The 8,843-nt window shown below is 41.2% G+C and overlaps 1 protein-coding gene across 6 annotated transcripts in view; it reads right to left on the bottom strand.

Annotated features, from left to right (window-relative positions):
• Window positions 1–7,813: 7,813 nt before the first annotated feature.
• The window catches only part of LOC123507460 (potassium voltage-gated channel protein Shab-like), a 159,209-nt gene continuing 158,179 nt past the window's right edge, over window positions 7,814–8,843 (bottom strand). For all 6 annotated transcript variants that reach the window (XM_045260343.1, XM_045260342.1, XM_045260345.1 and 3 more), the window contains one exon: window positions 7,814–8,843. This exon is cut by the window's right edge and continues 2,463 nt beyond it. The gene's annotated coding sequence lies outside the window, so the exon portion shown is untranslated.

The raw sequence follows: 8,843 nt of genomic DNA, 5'->3' as shown, positions 1-8,843 counted from the left end.
ATTTTATTGGTGAGTGTTCTGTTCTGTTTGTAGGGGAGTGGTGGAGCTGGAGTGGCCTGGGTGGTGGGTGGCTGGCAGTGGAGTTCTTCAGGGCAAACAGTGCAAGGTAAGGTGTAAAAGAGGAACTGCATTAGCGACTCATACTGTTTAATATACATGGTAAATCGCATGGGTAAAGTTTCATACTGAATAGAACAGTAATTCGGAGTTGATTCCTTCATATTTATAAATTCAGTTAGGTTAAAAATTGATTGGCAATTGAAGCTTACAATATCCAAAGTGGCATAGCAATAGGTGTTGTAAAAATTATACGCTATTTCAAAATATTAGAGGAGCTCATTGTGACATTTCTAATACCCACAACCTCTGCATGTGGTCAACTGATTGTCACAATAGTATTAAAACATGTTTAATATATAACATGAAACTGTGAACACAAACATTATGCACACAACCTGTTTTTATACATCTCTGTGAGGTAAAAACTGCAAAATTATATTCCAGGTATATAAAAATCATTACTGTGTCTTATACATGATTATTCATTGGTTCATCCATGTCCTCTGGGGTCATATACATAATCCATGGGTGTGTGTGGCTTATCAAGAGCGTACAGAGGGTGCGGCTGAGAACAGTGCTGACCCCGCCCTGCCCGCCCGGCACCACCACCGTGCCACTCACACTTTGAGCAGTTCGGGTCTTGTAGCTTTTGACGGCCACAGGTCTTGCACACACACACACACACACACACACACACACACACACACACACACACACACACACAGGGCACTTGTTATATAGCATTATCTTCCAATCTTCTTCACTTTGAACAATGCAATGTTTTTATCTTTAGAATGAATAATGTTTTTTGTCTTCAAATGTAAAGATGAGGAATTTTAGTAAATTTTAGCATTTTATTTTGATTTGATTTATGTTTTCAATTCAAGCACATCTGACATTACCATAAGGCATAATTTTATATTTTGCCACAACCTTTTATTGCTTAGAAAGTGTCTTAAGCTTAGAAGTGTCATTATTTATGATTTATAACTTGATTCTTGGATGTCATCAGATGCTTCATTTGTAATCATTTACCAATACATGTAGTGTAGTGAGGTGTCAAGAACAGGTGCCCTTTGTGTTGCCCTCACTCACCACTGTAGCATGTGTGTGTGTGTGTGTGTGTGTGTGTGTGTGTGTGTGTGTGTGTCACTGCCAGAATGCACCATACAACACAAACATACACAAGCACAAGTGTGTGTATGTGTGTGTGGAAGACTGCACATTTTCATACATACACAGTCATATGTTCATACATTGACTACATAAATGTGTATATACCACATGTTTGGTGTTACACGTGCATTGTACCTGCAGGCGTGTGTGAGTACCTGCTTCGTTATGCCCTGGTTTGCGTTGCCATTAATCAGATTTGCTGCTGACAGGTAATCTTACACCTGAGGCTACACCTACCCATACATGCAGTACAGGTGTGGCCAGGTGTAGGTTACCTGGCAGATGAAACCAATTAATGACTCCCAATTAACCCATCATTTACAACCATTTTTTTAATCAATTATTTCTTTTTATCTTACCTTTGCATTCTTACTCTAAACATACATGGTCATCCCAAAAATGTTTCGGAATCAGAATATTAACTAATGCCATGATATTCACAAGACAATCCCGAGAACTCCTCATAGAACTAGAGACTTGAGATAGGTAGCTCAACTATAGACGGGATGACATGTGAGGTGGCGAGTGTGGATAAGGTATGTTTCTCTTGGCTTAGTTTGGCTCTATCTGGCCTTCATGTTGCAAGGTGAAGCACGTGTGGGGTCCAGGGGGAGGCAGACAATGCAAGACTGTATCACTTCATTCTTACGTGACTCTACTTGTATATTTAGCTTCAATCTCCCGTGATAAGCATCCTCAAAAGGTATAAATCAGTCAGGTTCCCATGGGGGCTTTTTCTCACTGATGATGCTGTTGTTAAAGCATCACTAGGAGTATGAAAGAAAAGCCACTCTTGAGGACCGTAACTGCAACTAGAGCTTGGTGAGAGTTGTGAAATGAGAGACAAGGCTTGAGAAATTGATAGTGTTGTCTTTTGTATCACTGGTGTCAAAACTACCGTAGAACTTAACGTGTTACTTTCAGATGTCTTTGTAGGCTAACTGGCCTTTGTAGTCTTCTAGTGTTCATTTCCTTTATATGTGTGTGTGTGTGTGTGTGTGTGTGTTAGCCCATCAAAAATACACAGGTACGCGGTCAAAATTTTGTTCTTCTTCGCCGCATTAATGAACCATCCCCAGCTGAAGTTCGAAGGTTTGAATAACTGTGCGTCGTGAGGAGAGACTGGTTACGATTCATCATAGCGACGAAGTAAGGAAGAACTTATAGCCGCTACTGCACCTGCTCGATGCTCTAATGAAGACATGTATTTAGAGCATCACGGCTTTCTTGTGTGTGTGTTCCGGAAGTAAAAGTGAATCAGTTACTCATGATTCGAGCTGGACAGAAAAGAAACACTGCCTAGTTGTCCCCTCCGGTGGGTGTGAGTGTGTGTGTGTGTGAAGTGCAAGATATTTAAGTAAGAAGTATGAACACCACATCAAGTCGGTAATTCATTGACTGGAGCGAGACTGAAGCAAAGGACTGACTGTCTCGAGAGTGTGTGAAGTGCAAGATATTTCTGATCTGTAAACACCAAGGCCAGTAATTCCTTGACCAAACGAACCTCCAGTGACAAGTGGTTACTTTGTGTGTGTATGTAGAGTCACGCAAGAGTAAAGCAACATGAAGTCCCAGTGTGTGCTTCCTGTCCCGGCCGCCTCAGCTCTGTCACCCTTGACAAGCACACGCCCGCAGCACGCCCTACACAGTTCTACACAGCGTCGGTAACTACCAGTAGGCATGTTTGCTGGACAAGCGCTGAACTAGATAACCTTACTTAGCCCTATGTATTGAGTTATTATTAATGTGCCTGTCGGTGGCTCATGGGTAGTGACGATGCAACGAGTCACCAAATGCATTCATTCCACGCCCTGTGTATTGGGGCGCTTGTAAACCCTCACCCCTCACGCACACACACACGCACACGCACACACGCACTCACGCACACGAACTCAGCTTGATTTTTTTTTTATTGTTTATCCTACTCTTTATTTACGTACGGCCCTACGCACTCCACAATCAACAACAATAACAACAACAACAAGCGTCGAAACCAGAAACAGATGTGTACGTAACTTTTCTTAGTAATATAATGACGTTGCTCATGAATAGCAATGATTAACGTGAAGTACTCCTTATTCTTACATAGTTTACTGCGTTAGTTAGTTAGTTAGTAGTAGTAGTAGTAGTAGTGACCTCTCGTTTTGTCTGTATGTCTAGGGGTCTGTCTGTCTAGCTGTCTGCAGCCGCAAATGTATAGTCGTGTACTAAGAGTTGCGGACGATACATGCGCGGTGACTCAGGACTGGGATATAATGCCATGAATCAGCCAGCTTCACTAATTCCTGCCACGTGACTAGAAAGACGAACCAACGGTAGGAGTATGAATAACAGGACAGCGCGCCAGGCTGTTGGTAAAAGCCGCTTCGCCACGCCATGCACCGTCTCTTCCAAATAAATAAAGAAAAAGAATAGCCTTTGCGCACATTGGAGAAAAAAGATTAGCATTTGTCGTGACTTCCTGGCGTTTAAGGAAGCATGAGAGTATTCCAGCGTCAACTCTCGTACATCAAGACTGAGTAAAGGCCGCGTCTGGTTTAAAAAATGGTTGTGTCCATGACGAAAGGGCGTTTTATAGCGATCCGCGGCTTGTTTGCATGCATGCTACTGTTTGTCTGAAGTTGTTTGTTAGACGTGGTTGTGGTGGGCACCCGCCGTGATCGAGGGTTATTGTTGTGGTGGTGGTGGTGGTGGACTTGTGAAAGGGGCGTGAGGTTAGAGTGGTGGTTGTCAGGTGGTGGTGGTGGTGGTGGTGCCCGTGGTGGATGGTCTTCCAAGTGGGGCGCTTGGGTTCAGGTGTCTCAGGATGAATCAATTAGTTAACACGAAGTCATGGAAGAAAAGAGAGTAAAGTCGTCCCTAAAGCACAGCGTCACTGTAAAATCTACAAGAACAACAAAATAACGAGCGGTATCTTGTGCGGTGAAAGTACGGACTCAAGCTCGAAGCCTGACACGGGGACCAGCACACGGGGTCAGGGAGTGAAAGCTAAGGCGATGGGATGTCCTCTACTACAATGAAACCAAAGCTTCACTGAAGAACGGCGTGCAGGACTCACTCTAAGAGGTCTACACGAGGCAGTGCATTTGTAGGCTGGGGAAGGATCAGAGGCGCGGAGAAATGTGGCACTCTGGGTTTGTCTTTTTGAAACTCTACGATCAAATTTTAAAACCTGCGCCGCACCACCTCTGCTACTGTCTAAAGGCTCTAGTTGGAGATGCACGGGTTTTTAAGACTGTTTTTTATAGTTCTAGTGACAAATTAACAAGATTTCTACGTTATTAAAAGGAGAAATACTCTTTAGAACCAGGCTAATCATCACTGTGGCCATTGAAAATAGTCATGGTGAGAGCAAAGCATTTCTGATTACGAGCTTAAACCACAATTTCAAAAGACCCCGAAGATTACTTGCCCTGGTAAATGTGTCTTCCTTATTGATATCCTTGTTAAGAATCACCACTAGAATAATAAAAAACTCCTTTGAAAATCGCAACTTCTCGCAACTCCCACTAGAGCCTGTTCAGAGTGGAGACGAGGTTTCGAAACGTTTGAAACTTCGAGAATCTTGTGCGGAGAAACGCGGAAGGTAGTGCCCAGCTGTCCTTCGAGGGGCTCCAAGTGGCCGGGTTATCCTGTGACATACGTACTAGTGATATGGCTAAAGTGTCGTAGTTTTGATTGGTTGGAGAGTCAAGGGTTGTGGGTCAGTGAAGACGCTTGGTGGAGCAATGGATGGTGAAGTAATAGGGTCTCCACTTGTCCATTTCGTCTAGATTGGTGGACTTGAATAGGTTAGTTCGGTAGTGGAGTTAGTAAATAGAATGCTAAGATATTTGTATTGGTAAGAATGTTAAATCATGTATAGTTTTAGTTCACAATTTTATTATTGTTTCGTCTGTATCATTAATGTTCGTTTACATTGTTATTTGTTTCACGTTTTCTTCATTATCAATTTACGTTTTTTCATAATCACCAATCACGTTTTCTTCAGTACCAATTAGTATTCTTTATTTTGTAATTAGCGTTTTCTGTAATTCCAATCAGTGTTTTCTGCGTTCCTGATCACCATTTTCTTTATCCAAAGCAGGTTTATCCTTTACTTTCAATCAGCATTCGCATCACTACCGTTTGAGTTAGACTATGATAAGAGAACAGGGGGATTAAATTGAGTCAGGATGTAAATAAGGTAACGTAACCTAAGTAACCAAACCTGATATGACCAAACTCAACCTTTCTGAAACATGAGTCGATCGAAATAGAAAGAAAACTGTTGATGGGAATCGTGTGATTAGATCAAGGAAAAAAATGAACGAAAGACAAGGGTTGGTTGATTCAAAACACGCGAGTTACACCTTAAGACTGGAATCAGAAAACGGGAACCCGGACTCTCCATTTGACACATAAACCTGAGCATACTGTAGGACACGTGGCCTCCGAGACGGGACATGGCAACACAGGGACGAGGAAATAGTGTCAAGAGAGAAAAATACGGTCGTGTTAATTTTCAGACTAGTTACTCCTCCAGTAGGACGTTTTCTCAGTCTGACACTTCATTTTCTATGCGGATTATAGGGGTGACTTAAACTCGTTAGGTATGCATTAAAATTCAAGTTTTTTTTTTCGAAGTAAATTATGTCTGGATAGATCGGGAGAAAATAAGAACGGTGTGTGTGTGTGTGTGTGTGTGTGTGTGTGTGTGTGTGTGTGTGTGTGTGTGTGTGTGTGTGTACTTTTCCTTAATCGACTTGATAGAAAAGTGAATTCTGTCGTAATTTTCGCAGTAGTAGTAGTAGTAGTAGTAGTAGTAGTAATAGTAGTAGTAGTAGTCTAGAAAGTGGATTGTGGGTTTTTAAGTACTTCTCTCCTTTTATCTCTCTCGTTTCTCTCCATTCCTTCCACTGAGTATCTTTCCTTTTTCTCCCCCTTATCCAATCGCATCCCATTCCTTCCACCACAAGCTACTCCATTGAAAGAAGAGAAGAATCACAACCTTATACTCATTCATCTCCATCGTCTGTATATACACAGCAGAAACTCGTACAGATATACAGTGATATGGTATCGAACGTCTTCCATGTTGGGGGCTGAAAGGACTGGAAGGGGCTTAGGACATGGCTGGAAGGAGTGATGGAAAAGTAGAAGGGACTGAATATAAGCTTTTGGGTGTCTGAAAGGGGTAAAGATCTGCTGGAAGGATATTGAAAGACTGAATATGAGTTTTTGGTGTCTGGAAAGGGGGCTAAGATTTGCTGGAAGGATAGAAGGTAGAAGGGACTGAATATAAGTTTTGTGGTGTCTGGAAAGGGGGCTAAGATTTACTGGAAGGATAGAAAGTAGAAGGGACTGAATATGAGTTTTGTGGTGTCTGGAAAGGGGGTTAAGATCTACTGGAAGGATATTGAAAGAGGTAGAAGAGACTGAATTTGAGTTTGTGGTGTCTGGAAGGGGGCTAAAATTTGCTGGAAGGATACTGGAAGAGGTGGAAGAGACTGGTGTCTGGAAGCGATTGAAGTCTGGAGAGGAGCTATGGTAATTTATGAAGGTGTTTGAACAGTGTGATTGGAAGTGGCCAAACTCTGGAAAGGAGATTGTGGGAACTGGAAGGCTGCTGGAAGATGTAGTTTAGGAGTTGTAGAGATTTGCTGGATGTGAGGAGTACGAAATGGTTGCTGGTAAAGGGTCTGGAAAGGGGGATGTTAGATTGGAAAGTGGTGATGCTGGTAGTAGTAGTAGTAGTAGTAGTAGTAGTAGTAGTAGTAGTAGTAGTAGTAGTAGTATTCACTCACATCGCTGTATGATTTAATGAACACTCACGCGCGCACACACCTATATACTTAAAGAACACACACACACACATACACATGCATACATACATAAACACAAACACGCACACACACATACATACCTATACACAAACACGCACACACATCGAACAAGAATGAATGTAACAAGTTCTATAAACAACAGAGTAGCAATAACAATTAAGTCATACTCACTCATGTGAGAAGGAGAAGCCACTCTACTTTATCGCTTGCTTCTTGACGAGTATTCTTAAAAGTTTCGCGCGCTCAGTACAAGACGACTATTATTATACGCCTCTCTCTCTCTCTCTCTCTCTCTCTCTCTCTCTCTCTCTCTCTCTCCGACTGTTTTCAAAGGCGACAAAGATGATTTGTCGTTGTTTTCATGGGTATTTTTTCACTGATGATGCAGAATCCTTTAAAACTTTCTCTTTGAATGAAAACACCTTTGAAAATCTGAGTAACTTTCCTTGCAGCCTTTTATAACAGATCATGATGAGACGAGAAGTGTTTGAGAGCACAACTCGGTCTTCGAAGATTACAGAGAAGATTAATCAGGGTTTCTAACGTGAAATCCTTGTGAAATTACAACTGGGATCCTGAAAACACCCTGGAAAAACGTGAAATAATCTCCAGTAGAGCCTGTTCACGTGAGAAACAAGAAGAGGAAGCGTTTAAAAACACAATCCAACTCTGAACTTCCCAAACCTTATTGATAAAATACAATAAAAGAACCAGAATGCATATCAACAAAGGAATAATCAATGTTGCATCAATTCTGTTCCTTTTTTTAATGGTTCCGTGAGGTAAATGTACAGCAGAGGCGGTAATACTTTGGAATTAATGATCAAAAGAATAACAAGCTACAGAATGCCACGCGGGGCTAGTACTAGTAGGTTCCCGCGGCGGTGACCCAAACACGTTGCGTCATGTTAAGAGGCAGGTGTGGTTCGAGTAAAATGATGCTTCAAAGAGTGCTTCAAATGCTTCATCTACTTATCTCATGAAGTGTCGGTGCTTTGTTTTGGAAAAAAAAATATAAAGAAAGGAGTAATTTTCCTTTCTCACTTTCCGCTGGTTGAGGAAACTCTTAAATTTTTCTATTATTATCATTATTATTATTATTATTATTATTATTATTATTATTATTATTATTATTATTATATAACACTGCGATTACTTTTTGTATTAACTTGAGCTTAAAATCCGCATTGATATTCATTTGTTCATTTTATTAAATCATATCACATTATTTCATCATATTCCCCTTTTCCACTCTTCATTTTCCTCTGCACACGCACACACGCACACACACATGCACACTTATCTTCTTTTCCGAGTTTTCATTGGTTTCTTACGTAGGTACTTTTCTTCACAGTTTATATTCCCTTAACAGTTTTTTTGATCAATTTTGCTTCGTAACATATCCATCAGAATATATATATATATTTTGTGTTTGTGCAGATCCGTGTAGTAGTAGTATTTTTTGACGAAACGACAGATAAAACTATATATATATTATACTTGTTCAGAAGGCGATAACTGTGCTTATCAACAAAGAGGGAAGAGTATGCAAAACTATAGCCATCACTTTGTTTTGTAGTTCCCAACACTTGTATCTTTCTTTCCTTCTCTATCTCGCAGTCTGTCATTGAGTCTCTGTCAGTTTCCCTCTTCCTCTGTCACGCTTCCCAGGGCTGACAATCTCACGGTCAGTCCTGGCTGTTTAGTTTGTCAGGTACAGAAAGGGTCTCACTCTACACCATCGCATGACTCACGCACTTATCTCATCCTCTCCCTCGTAGT

The sequence above is a fragment of the Portunus trituberculatus genome, chromosome 22 (genome assembly GCF_017591435.1).
Source record: "Portunus trituberculatus isolate SZX2019 chromosome 22, ASM1759143v1, whole genome shotgun sequence".
Classification (NCBI taxonomy): Eukaryota; Metazoa; Arthropoda; class Malacostraca; order Decapoda; family Portunidae; genus Portunus; species Portunus trituberculatus.
The sequence above is the reverse complement of the archived record's forward strand: the minus strand, read 5'-3'. Positions and strand labels throughout refer to the sequence as shown.